The sequence below is a fragment of the Pongo abelii genome, chromosome 13 (genome assembly GCF_028885655.2).
Source record: "Pongo abelii isolate AG06213 chromosome 13, NHGRI_mPonAbe1-v2.0_pri, whole genome shotgun sequence".
NCBI lineage: Eukaryota > Metazoa > Chordata > Mammalia > Primates > Hominidae > Pongo > Pongo abelii.
The window spans coordinates 114,239,880-114,252,217 of NC_071998.2; the positions used below are offsets into that span (position 1 = coordinate 114,239,880).

Consider the following 12,338-nt stretch of genomic DNA (forward strand, 5'->3'; position numbering starts at 1 on the left):
CGTCTGCTCCTGCGTTTCACGCATCTGCATACCTTTGGTTACTCGAGAATTCTTTTTTGGAAACAAATGTCCTAGGAGACCGTGTTAAGTGATCATGCTACTAGTGTTCCCGCTACTAGTGCTCCGTTAGTTTTAAATCATGTTCCAACTTGAATTTGAGGTCTTTTGACTTTCGTTGGCTTTTTATCAGGGGAAAAAAACCTGTTAGGGACAGGGTTTCACAATTCCTTTTCTATTTCCATTCACATGTATTTACAAACGTGTGCCTGGAGTAGTAAGTACACAGTAAGTGAGTTTCCAACTGTTTTTGTTTCGGAAGAAAAAAAAAATGGAAGGTAAATGGAATTGTGTTTGTAACATTAAACTGATGTTTGAAAAGTAGTTGAGAAAAAAAGCTTAAGTACCAAGGAGGTCTCATCCAACTTTTTTTTAAGCGAAGGACCTGTTGCCTTAGTTCAAGTTTGTATAAGGTGCTATTTAATATGTATTGAAGACTTAACTAGAGCTTACTTATAAAAACTGAAAATAGGGGCCGGGTGCGGTGGCTCACGCCTGTGATCCAGCATTTTAGGAGTTTGAGGCGGGCGGATCACAAGGTCGGGAGTTCGAGACCAGCCTGTCCAATATGGTGAAACCACGTCTCTACTAGTAGTACAAAAATTAGACAGGCGTGGTGGCAGGCGCCTGTAGTCCCAGCTAATCGGGAGGCTGAGGCAGGAGAATCGCTTGAACCTGGGAGGCAGAGGTTGCAGTGGGCCGATATTGTGCCATTGCACTCCAGCCTGAGCAACAGAGCGAGACTCCGTCTCAAAAAAAAAAAAACAAAATAGGGAAGAGAAGTCTTTACAGATCTTCCTGTGTAGAGTTCACTTTGTATTAATAAAATTTCAATCCATGATTGATTTGTATGTATTGGTAACATTTAAAATTCACATGTAACTTTAATTCAGGATATTAACTCAGATTCATAATTAAAGTTGAAATATTAGTGGCGTGAGGTGATTCATGCTTGTAATCCCAACACTTTGGGAGTCTGAGGTGGGAGGACTACTTGAGTTGAGAAGTTCAAGACTGCAGTAAGCTATGATGGGTGCCACTGCACTCCAGCCTGGGTGACACAGCCAGTTCCCATCAAAAAATAAAAAATAAGAAAACAATAAAAAATCTGAGATATAGTCATGTTGTGGTGCACTTTATTTTTTTTTTGAGACTGAGTTTTGCTCTTGTTGCCAAGGCTGGAGTGGTCTTGGCTCACTGCAGCCTCCGCCTCCTGGGTTCAAGGAACCGATTCTCCTGACTCAGCCTGGGATTACAGGCGTGTGCCACCACGCCCAGCTAATTTTTTGTATATTTAGTAGAGACGGGGTTTCATCATGTTGGCCAGGCTGGTCTTGAACTCCTGACCTCAAGTGATCCACCTGCCTCAGCCTCCCAAAGTGCAGGGATTACAGGCGTGAGCCACCGCGCCCGGCCACACTTTCTTTTAATTGTTTGAATGTTACGATTCAGTTTACAGTTAACGCATTGACATTAATAGGTATATATTTGTTTGGAAAGTTAACCTATCAGCTATGTGCATTTTGGCATTTTTGGCATAGTATTTTGTTCGCAGTTTATAAGTGTTGTAATGTAGTGGGAACAGAGACACCTGTTTCCTACCTTTTCTGCTGCATATTGAGAGAACTGTATTATGCGCTTTATCTACATGAGGGGCATGGTTTTCCACACAATTTATTAACTGGACTTTGTAGCCCAGCTTCTTTTAAAGAAGTCTTTGTTGGCCGGGCGTGGTGGCTCACGCTTGTAATCCCAGCACTTTGGGAGGCTGAGGCAGGCGGATCACAAGGTCAGGAGATCGAGACCGTCCTGGCTAACACGGTGAAACCCCATCTCTACTAAAAATACAAAAAATTAGCCGGGCGTGGTGGCAGGTGCCTGTAGTTCCAGCTACTCGGGAGGCTGAGGCAGGAGAATGGCGTGAACCCGGGAGGAGGAGCTTGCAGTGAGCCAAGATCGCGCCACTGCACTCCAGTCTGGGCGACAGAGTGAGATTCCGTCTCAAAAAAAAAAAGAAGTTTTTGTTTTTTATTCAGTATATTTCCAGCTAAAGGAAAGCCTCCTTTGGAGGCCTCATTATTTCCCAGTAGTTTTAACAAGGAATCTTTGAATACAGGTTTCAGAAAATAGTTTAAATTGGTGCTACAGGTGAGTATCTTTGTTAAAACACTGGTTTGCTAAGGTTCTGACATAGGCTGCCCATAATGTTATCTTTGTAATTTCAATATAATCGGATATCATTAGACTTCTCAAGCATGTGGAATAAATGAATACAACACACTTTTTTTTTTTTTTTTTTTTAAAGAGATAAGGTCTTGTTCTCCTTCCCAGGCTGGAGTGCAGTAGTGCTGTGGTAGCTCACCTCAACCTTGAACTTCTGGGCCCCAGTGATCCTCCTGCTTCCACCTCCCAAGTAGCTAGGACTGCAGGCACATGCGACCACACCCAGTGAATTTTGCTATTGTTTGTAGAGACTGGGTTTCACTATGTGGCCTAGGCTGTTATCAAACACCTGGCCTCAAGCAGTCCTCCCACTCTGGCCTCCCAACGTGACAACACTCTTAAATCATCTTTGTTTCTTTTTTTTTTTTTCTTTTTTTGAAAGGGAGTCTCACTCTGTCGCCCAGGCTGGAGTGTGGTGGTGCGATCTCAGCTCACTGTATCCTCCCAGGCTGGAGTGCAGTGGCACGATCTCGGCTCACTGCAACCTCCGCCTTCCGGGTTTAAGAGATTCTCCTGCCTCAGCTTACCGAGTAGCTGGGACTACAGGCGCGTGCCACCACACCCAGATAATTTTTTATTTTTATTTTTAGTAGAGATGGGTTTTCACTATGTTGGCCAGGCTGGTCTCGAACTCCTGACCTCAAGTAATCCACCTGCCTCGGCCTCCCAAAATGCTACGATTATAGGAGAGAGCCACCGTGCCCGGCCTAAATAATCTTTCTTAGCAAGACTATACTTCAGGGATCATTCCTATAGTTTGTTAAATAATCTTTCTTGGAGATAGAACTCAAATATTTAAGAAGTGCTAATTTAAGGTACGTAAAGCAGAATTTGGCATGACATTTTGGTGCTTTGTATGTAGTTGCCTTGTTTTAGTGAGTTTACATAGTTAGATCCCAGTGAAAAAAAATTCAAGGCTCGGGACTTAATGCCCTGGGTATGCCTGGAAAAACACCATGTATACATCATAGCTGTTGCTTTTTTTTTTTTTTTTTTTTTTTTAAGCATAAACCGGTTACCTAGTCATCCCTACCACCCTCACCCCTCTCAGTTTTGTGTTGATCCTGAGATCATTATTCTTTAGAAACGTTGTAACAATATTGGATAGACGTTTAAGCTTACATTGTAACCATTCACGTTGACCCTAACAGCCTTGTTTCTCTTCATGTGCAAAGACTGACCAAATATGGAAGTGTGCAAGTCTTGAACACAGTTTATAGAATGTGGCCTGAAGTTTCCCTCCTCTTTCCAAATCAACCATAATATTCTGAGGTATTCAGTGAGAATTTTTTGAAGATTGTTTTCTATCAGACTTTCCCCCCTAAATCCCTTTTTCTGATCACTATACAATGAAATAAAGCCCTAAACCTACTTTTAAGCTCCTGCCCGACATTAAGTAGTATGTATTATCTTGGTTGTAAAGTATGAGAAATATATCTTCTTAATTGTGTACCTCTCCAAGAATTAGTGCATAGTTGTTATGTATTTCCTGTTAAGGTTGCATCAGCATTTGTGTTATAAACTACTACTCCTTGGGTTCTGTAAGTCTTTGTGGAAATAAATTTTTCTCTGTACCTAAATCTGGCATTTCTGAAGGTACATTAGCAAATGAGTTTCTGTGGTAACTTTAACATAATGTTACTAAGTCAAACTTTAACAGCAGTTTGACTGTTTTAAAACTTTCTCCCTTTTTCCCTTATTTATACATTTTGGTAACTAACCAACAACCTATGGTTTATAATTTTGTTTTCCGTTTTCTGAGGATGATCTTTTATCAATTAAGGAAATGATATGCAGAATCCTTTGGGAATATGTTTTATTTTTTAAGACTAGTAAAATGCAGTAGTGAGAACGGGGAAAAGAGTAGAACAAGGAGTTTGTTCTGTAACTGACTGAACAATCGAGATAACTCACTGTCTTTGGACCAGCTTTGGGAATATATTTTAACTATCATGAAGGATAATACGAGACAGCATACTGGAAGGCACAGAAAACACGTATCTTCTGCCAAACATTCATGGTTTGCCTACATGCATTCCCCTGAAAATCAAACAGGTCATAGAAAAGACAAATTATATTACTGCATTTATCTTAGACTTTGATCATCTGTTGGATGATTTACCTGCTTAGTTTTAAATTCATGTAGATTAAAGAGAAGTGAATAATACATTTTAGATCTGAATGTAAACAGATGCATATTCTAAGTGGAATAGATTCATTTTCTTTATTGTAGATGAGAAAGAACTATGTTGACTAATTTCCTAAAAAGAGGAAAAGTCTTTGGCTAACCCTGCATTGCTTAAAAATACTCATATTTTTACATTTATTAAATGCTAATGTAAATTATACTGTAGAAATCTGAACAGTTTTTAAAATCTGTACTAGCAAGGTCAGGAATATAATCTGACCTTGTGAATGAGTAGTACATTAACATTAAGCTAACTTTCCCTGTGTTCCCAGGGATAGCTTCTATTGTGGCCATGGAATCCAAATAACAATTTAAATATTTAGTTTCACAGATATTGTGTTGAAATGGCATTAAGCCAGCATATGTAGAGTTCTGGAAAAAATTAAAGTGTGTTTCCTGAAATATCCACGGGAACATGAGAAAACCATTGGCAAGATTTTTTTCAGGTGTCAGCATTATCACACTCATAATTAACAGTTAAATGAATTGTTTTATGCACATTTCATCCCTACTTGTTACCTCTTGTACCTTTCATTAGAAGTATGAAGTATCAAGATATAGTGGGGAGAGTATGAACTTTGGGGTGAGAAAGACATGGATATCCCAAGTCTCTGAGAAAGAGTGATTAAGTAGCTTATCCTCAGAAACTCCATTTTTAAATATGGAGCTACTTATGTCTACCTCATGGAACTGTAATGGAAAACACCTGTTATTCCCCCCTCTAAAGATCCTATAAAGTTATAATTATTTTGAAACTTACTTTTATTGAAGGATAAATGTGGTATACATACATTGAAATATTATTCAGCCTCAGGGAAATTCTGACACATGCTACAATATGAATAAACCTTGAAGACATTATACTAAATGAAATAAACCAGTTATAAAATGATAAATATTATGTAATTCCACTGCTTATATGATACACCTAGAGTAGTCAATTTCTCAGAGATGGAAAGTGGAATAGTGGTTTTTGGAGGAGGAAGAGAATAGGGAGTTAGTGTTAATGGGCACAGAGTTAAGGAAATGTTCCAAGGACAGATGATGGTGATGGTTGCGTGACAATGTAAATGTGTTTAATGACACAGAATTGTACACTTCCGTAGCTAAGATGATAATGTTTGTGTTATTACTTAACCACAATGCAAAAAGATTACAACTTATAAAAAAGATTTTTTAAAGTTTTATTTTGTTTTACAATTTCTTGTATTTGTTTAATTCCGATATCTTTTTTAGTTAATGTAGAATTGAACTAAAAGTGATTTAATAGTTTAAAGAAGTAAATTGTCACAGTTATGGTGGGCTCAAATTTGCCTAAGCGTGAGTTTTAGATAAGCTAGTTTTTCTTGCCTTTAAGTGCAAGTAGGCCCAAGATGATTGCTTTGTTTCTTCTGGTTTTGGTTTTGGTTTTTTAACCTAAGCTGAAATTAATCAGAAAGCTTAAATTATTACGATTCTCTTAGCTCACTAAAATAATTCAAAGAAATAGCCTCAAAATTCAGAGTCAGAATGAAAACAAAGACATCTATTGTTTAGCGGTTAGTAGTGGTGGAAAGGAATTTATTTTTATAAAGAAGGGATGGTGTTCCATTGAGTTTTGTTTGATTTGTCCCACCCTTTCCAGGGATAGGCTGTGTGAAATTCATGTGAAAACCAGTGCAGCGAAACAAAGTTCAGAGCCAGGAAAACACACACACACACACAAACTGAGACTAATGCAATGTGATTTTTTATAGCTTCTTTGTACACTGCTTGTTTAATTTTAAAGAGCTACAAACCCACAGGAATTATCCTGCTACAGCATCTTTCAGACTTGATTCTTTTGCTGTATCCTGCCTTGTTCTTTTTCTAAACAGAGAGTAAACTCAACAGACTTGTGTTTTAGAAGGGTACAACTGGGAGCAGCATAGAGGATGGATTGGAATGGGGAGAGGATGTAGATAGGGACATCAAGAGGGAGAGAGATGCAATCCAGAAAAGGACAGAGACACCTAGATACTTGGGTTTGGATCAAGTTCCACAATTTTCTCTGTGAACTTAAGCGAGTTACTCAGTCTGCCCAAGCCTTAGTTTGTCTGTCATATGAAGTTAATACCCATCTGGCAAGGTGTGAAGATTAGTAATAATGCATGTAAAACTTGTTCGTACCATGTTGGGCATATAATTGACACTCAAGAAGTAGTAAGTATTGTTTTCTCTTTTGATTTAGCAGATGATTTAGTCATCTTGCTTAAGATTCCCTAAAGCTGTACCCATTTTTTCACTGGTTGAGCAACAAAAATGATGGGGATTGGGAGGGAAGTGGTTAGTGTTTGGTTCAAAGGGAACCCAAGGTATATTTTTTGTGACCGTGTTAACTGTTTTTTGGTCATGACAGTTGGGGATTTGATGAAGAGTCAGTCAGGTACACTCAAGGTTAGTTTTTTTTTTTTTTAGGTCTGTTCATTTTAGTCTTCATCCATGTCCACATCCCCAATACACGCTTGTAGAGTAGCATATTTGTCGTTTGTTTTCCTCATATTACTTAGACCCTACCAGTTAAACAGCCATGAAGTATATTCAACCAACCAAATTTATTGAACGCTGCCCGTAAGTAAGGATATGAAATTAATATGAGGAAAACATAAGACCCCTGTCCACAAGTAGTTCAGGGGACTCTTTGTGCCCATTATACTCCCAGGATTTGACATGGTGGTTTATACTCAGTAATTGCTTCTGGAATGAATGGATTGATCAATATAGTGGAGTAGAAAAGAAGCGTTGGGCTAGGTGCAGTGGCTCATGCCTGTAATCCCAGCACTTGGGGAGGCTGAGGCAGGTGGATCATTTGAGGTCAGGAGTTTGAGACCAGCTTGGTCAACATGGTGAAACCTCGTCTCTACTAAAAATACAAAAATTACGGCTGGCTGCGGTGGCTCACACCTGTAATCCCAGCACTTTGGGAGGCCTAGGTGGGTGGATTACCTGAGGTCAGGAGTTTGAGACCAGCCTGGCCAACATGGCGAAACCCCGTCTGTGCTAAAAATATAAAAATTAGCCGGGCGTGGTGGTGGGCACCTGTAATCCCGGCTACTTGGGAGCCTGAGGCAGGAAAATCGCTTGAACCCGGGAGGCCGAGGTTACAGTGAGCTGAGATCACGACATTGCACTCCAACCTGGGCAACAAGAGCGAAACTCCATCTCAAAAACAACAACAATAACAAAACAAAAACAAAAATTAGCTGGGCGTAGTGGTGCATGCCTGTAATCCCAGCTATTCAGGAGGCTGAGGCGGGAGAATCGCTTGAACTCTGGAGGCAGAGGTTGCAGTGAGCCAAGATCATACCACTGCATCCAGCCTGGGTGACAAGGCAAGACTCTGTCTCAAAAAAAAAAAAAAAAAAGGAAAAAGAAAAAAGTGTTGATATTATTTTACTGTGTGGTAAATGCTATAATTCTGTGATAGAACTAAAAAACAAAAAGCCTGAGGAGCCCTAGAAGACAATAACACTGCAGAAGGGAAAGGGGGAGGTTGAATACTTGATTGTATCACTAGGTTGCTGTTGGTGGAGAAAGGCTGATTGGGGAAACAAAAACACATTCCCAGCTGAGCAAGCAGCAAATGAAAAGGCTTGAAAGCATTAAAATGCATGACATATTTGTGTATATAGTATGGTGTGACAGAAGATAAGACTAGAATGGAAATTGGCTTCAGATTTTGAAGAACTAAATAATATAAGGATTTTGGATTTAATTGTATTTTCAGTCAGGAGCAATAAATAGTTTTGAGGAAAGGGGAGGGATGGGATATATGATCAGACCTAAGTTTTAGAAATTAACTTTGGGGGCTAAATAATCAATGACTAGGAAGAGTCTAGAATGAAAGACTTGTTATAGCCAGGTTGAGAGAGAATAAAATACAAGTCAATGACATGAGGGATAGTGAAGAAGGAATAGATTTGGGGTATGTTTTAGAACTAAAATCCATTATTCCAAGGGAGGGTAAGAAAAGGAGGAGTCAAGATTTGTTTTGGTTTGGTTTCTTGTGTTTTTTTTCTTTTTCTTTTTTTTTTTTTTTTTTGATGTTGTTTTGAATCTGTGGCTGTTAACCAGGATAGAGAATCTAGGAAGAAGAATCTGCTGACGTGTGGGGATTAAATGGTTTGGTTTTGCAAGGAATTGGTTTTGAGATGACCATAGGACACATATAGTAGAGCCCTGCTGTGTATTCTCATAACACCCTTTACACACCTCTGTTATAACAAGCACTATATTATAATTACTTGTTTACTAGTCTGTTTTTTCTACCACTGTAAGCCTGTCAAAGGTAGGGAGTATCTTTTATTCCTCACCATAACTCTGTACCTGGTGTCTGGCACATATCAGACTCTTTGATGCCAAATAGAAGAAAAAGAAAATATAACACAAATACCCATGTGGAATTCAAGAGAAAAGATAGTGCTAGAGTGTTATCAGCATACAATAGAAAGCTGTAACCATGTTAGCTAATGAGATAGCCAGTGAGAAGAAGGACGATGATGTGATTTTAAAAATAGAAAAAAAGGAACCTAAATGAGAACTAAGGAAAGATAGAGGTAGGAAATGGATACAAAAGGATAAGTTTCAGAATAAGAAAATGGCCAGCATTTTCATTTACTTCAGCAGGTGGAAGTAAGAAATAATTCTTTGGGTTGTGAAATTTTGTAGTATTGATGGTTTTTAAGGGGTTCAGTGAAAGTGAGAAGTAACGGGGTGGTATTTTTGAGAGGGACTGTTTAGAACAGTGGGGAGTTCCATTGAAGTGGTAGAGGTGGAGGCATTAATACTACTCTTTCAAGAAGAAAATCTCAAGAAAACCAAAGAAATAAAGGTTAACCAAGCTTTGGACGAGGCACTAGCACATTTTGTCTCAAGCATGTCAGGTTCAATTATTAGTATCACCCACACCTCTTACTAAGCTAGGTAGGTCACTTACTGGGAGGTGGTTTTGCCTCTGCTAATTGCACATTAGCAAATCCATGCCACTGCATGTCACTGTTGGTTACTTCTCAGATGTTAGTTAACTAGAAACAGTACAAATATCTGATAGTACTCGGTCCAAAAAAAAAAAGTTGAAGTTTTTAAAAAAGTAAACACTGATTGTTCAAGAACTGACAGCCTTTGAAGGACTCTTAAAAGAGGTTTTATCATGGCCAGTTCTTTCCATTTCAGTCTGTTAACTACAGTACTTAAGAGGAGATTGAGAATGAATGTGTTTTTTTTGTTTTTTTTTTTGAGACGGGGTCTCACTCTGTCACTTAGACTGGAGCGCAGTGACTCCGTCATAGTTCACTGCAGCCTGGAACTCCTGGACTGAAGCAGTCCTCTGGCTCAGCCTCCCAAGTAGCTGGCACTACAGGCACACACCACCACACTTGACTAATTTTTAAATATCTTATTTTAGAGATGGGATCTAACTATATTGCCCAGGCTGGTCTTGAAATCTTGGCCTCAAGCGACCCTCCCACCTCAGCCTCCCAAGTTTTTGGGATAACAGGCATGAGCCACTGCTCCTGGCTAAATGTGAATCTTTATTTAGCAATATGGAGATGCATTTTATGCTGGGGTACATAATTGAGCATAAAATTGGCACTTACGGCACAGAGCAGTGACTGTAGGCAAAAAGTTCGTAGAGTTTTGGTATACGGGACTAATTTGCAATAAAAATCTGTAGTGATCTTTAATGTCTCTGTAAGAATAAAAGTAGTGAAAGAGTAGATATAATGAAAATAAAGCATAATTGAACTTTTAGGTGTGATGGAAGAGGCTGTATAAGTGAACATAATTGTCTGTCACCTCAAGTGACTTGACTTTTTTAAAAGAGAGGTAAGGCTGGGTACAGCAGTTTATGCCTGTAATCCCAGCACTTTGGGTGGCTGAGAATTTTTTTTTTTAATTTTTAAATTTTTATTTTTTGAGACAGTCTCGCTCTGTCGCCCAGGCTGGAGTGCAGTGGCGTGATCTTGGCTCACTGCAAGCTCCGCCTCCCGGGTTCACGCCATTCTTCTGCCTCAGCCTCCCGAGTAGCTGGGACTACAGGCGCCGGCCCCCACGCCTGGCTAATTTTTTTTTTTTTTTTGTATTTTGAGTAGAGACGGGGTTTCACTGTCTTAGCCAGGATGGTCTTGATCTCCTGATCTCGTGATCCGCCTGCCTCAGCCTCCCAAAGTGCTGGGATTACAGATGTGAGTCACTGTGCCTGGCTGAGAAATTTTTTTAAAAAATTACCTGGGCATGGTGGCACACACCTGTGGTCCTAGCTACTCAGGAGGTGGAGGTAGGAGGATCACCTGAGCCCGAGAATTTGAGGCTGCAGTGAGCTAGGATCACATTACCACATTCCAGCCTGGGCGACAGAGCAAGACCCTGTCTCAAAAGTAAAAGCATCCTTGAACTTGCATCCACCAACCTGCCCTGTTGGTAATTGGACTTGTTACAAGGATCTAGGCTCACCACTTCTATAAAAGGAGGAGACAAACTGTGAGTGCTTACCTACCAAATGCCAGGCTATTCATATGTATCTTTTTTCAAATGGGATAATAATCTGTTTTCTATCTACTTTACAGAATTGTTAGGATGATAAAATGAGATAAAAATGTGTACATCTTATTCCTTTCTGTGATACATAAAGGATTTTTATTCAAAGTACTATTTTGCTTTTATTTAGATATTAACAACTTAGAATGTGAAATTAGGAAATTAATTAATTTATTTTTTCCTTAGTAATGTGTTTCCCGACTAACAACCAAATTAACTCATACAGGCACTGTAGACATAAGCCAAGAAGTAGAGATAGTATAAGTATTTTAATTTGGATTACTTAAATCAGTTAATAACTGTTAAATTTTTTTGAATTTGAAGTTAGTTTTTGAAAAGCTATAACTTGGGTGCTTATAATGTTCTTTGTGTATTGTTAAATGTTTTATGTATAGTCCTTAGTAATTTATACAGTAGCTCTGTGAGATCGATAGTATAACATTACCTCTATGGAAACTGAGGCTCAGTGTGACAAGCTCATACTATTAGTAGTGGAACCAGTGTCTTTTTTTTTTTTTTTTTTTTTTTTGAGACAGAGTCTTGCTCTGTTGCCAGGCTGGAGTGCAATGGCACAATCTCGGCTCACTGCAATCTGCCTCCCGGGTTCAAGCAATTCTCTTGCCTCAGCCTCCCGAGTAGCTGGGACTACAGGCATGCGCCACCATGCCCAGCTAATTTTTATATTTTTAGTAGAGACGAGGTTTCACTATGTTGGCCAGGATGGTCTCGATCTCTTGACCTCATGATCCACCTGCCTCGACCTCCCAAAGTGCTGGGATTGTAGGCGTGAGCCACTGCGCCTGCCCGGAACCAGTATTTTAACTTAGGTTTTTCTTAACTCCTGATTGTGTGCTTCAGCATCACAAATATGACCTCTGTTCTTTTTGTCAATTTATAAAAGGTAGTCTTACTTTTTCCTTGGGTGGCTCTTGCTCTTTTCCATCTTTATTTGCTATTTATCCTACTTCTTTAACAAATAGTTGAGAACCTGCTATGTGCCAGGCATTATTACAGGTGCTAGGGGTCCAACACTTAATCAGACATAAAAATGCCTGCCCTCCTGAACCTTAGGTTCTAGTTTACATTATACTTAAATTACCAAAATATATGTCAAGCGGTTATAGGTGCTATGGAGAAGTGGGGTGGCAGTGCAGGGTGTTGGAGGGAGGAATTTTGGTACTTTATTGTCAATGGGAATTAGAATTAAAGTCTGAAGGATGAAGAATTAGAGTAAGGGACTTATTATGGTAACTGATGTAAGTAGGGATTAAAAAGAAATCCCTTATGGTCTTGAGACAGAGGTTGTGAATCTCTA

The 12,338-nt window shown here is 39.3% G+C and overlaps 1 protein-coding gene across 5 annotated transcripts in view; it reads left to right on the top strand.

Annotated features, from left to right (window-relative positions):
* Positions 1-12,338, top strand: part of RABGAP1 (RAB GTPase activating protein 1) — a 172,951-nt gene that overhangs the window by 10,229 nt on the left and 150,384 nt on the right. Inside the window, exon 2 of one of the 5 annotated variants that reach the window (XM_054519400.2) lies at positions 3,456-3,552. The gene's annotated coding sequence lies outside the window, so the exon portion shown is untranslated. 5 annotated transcript variants of the gene reach the window in all.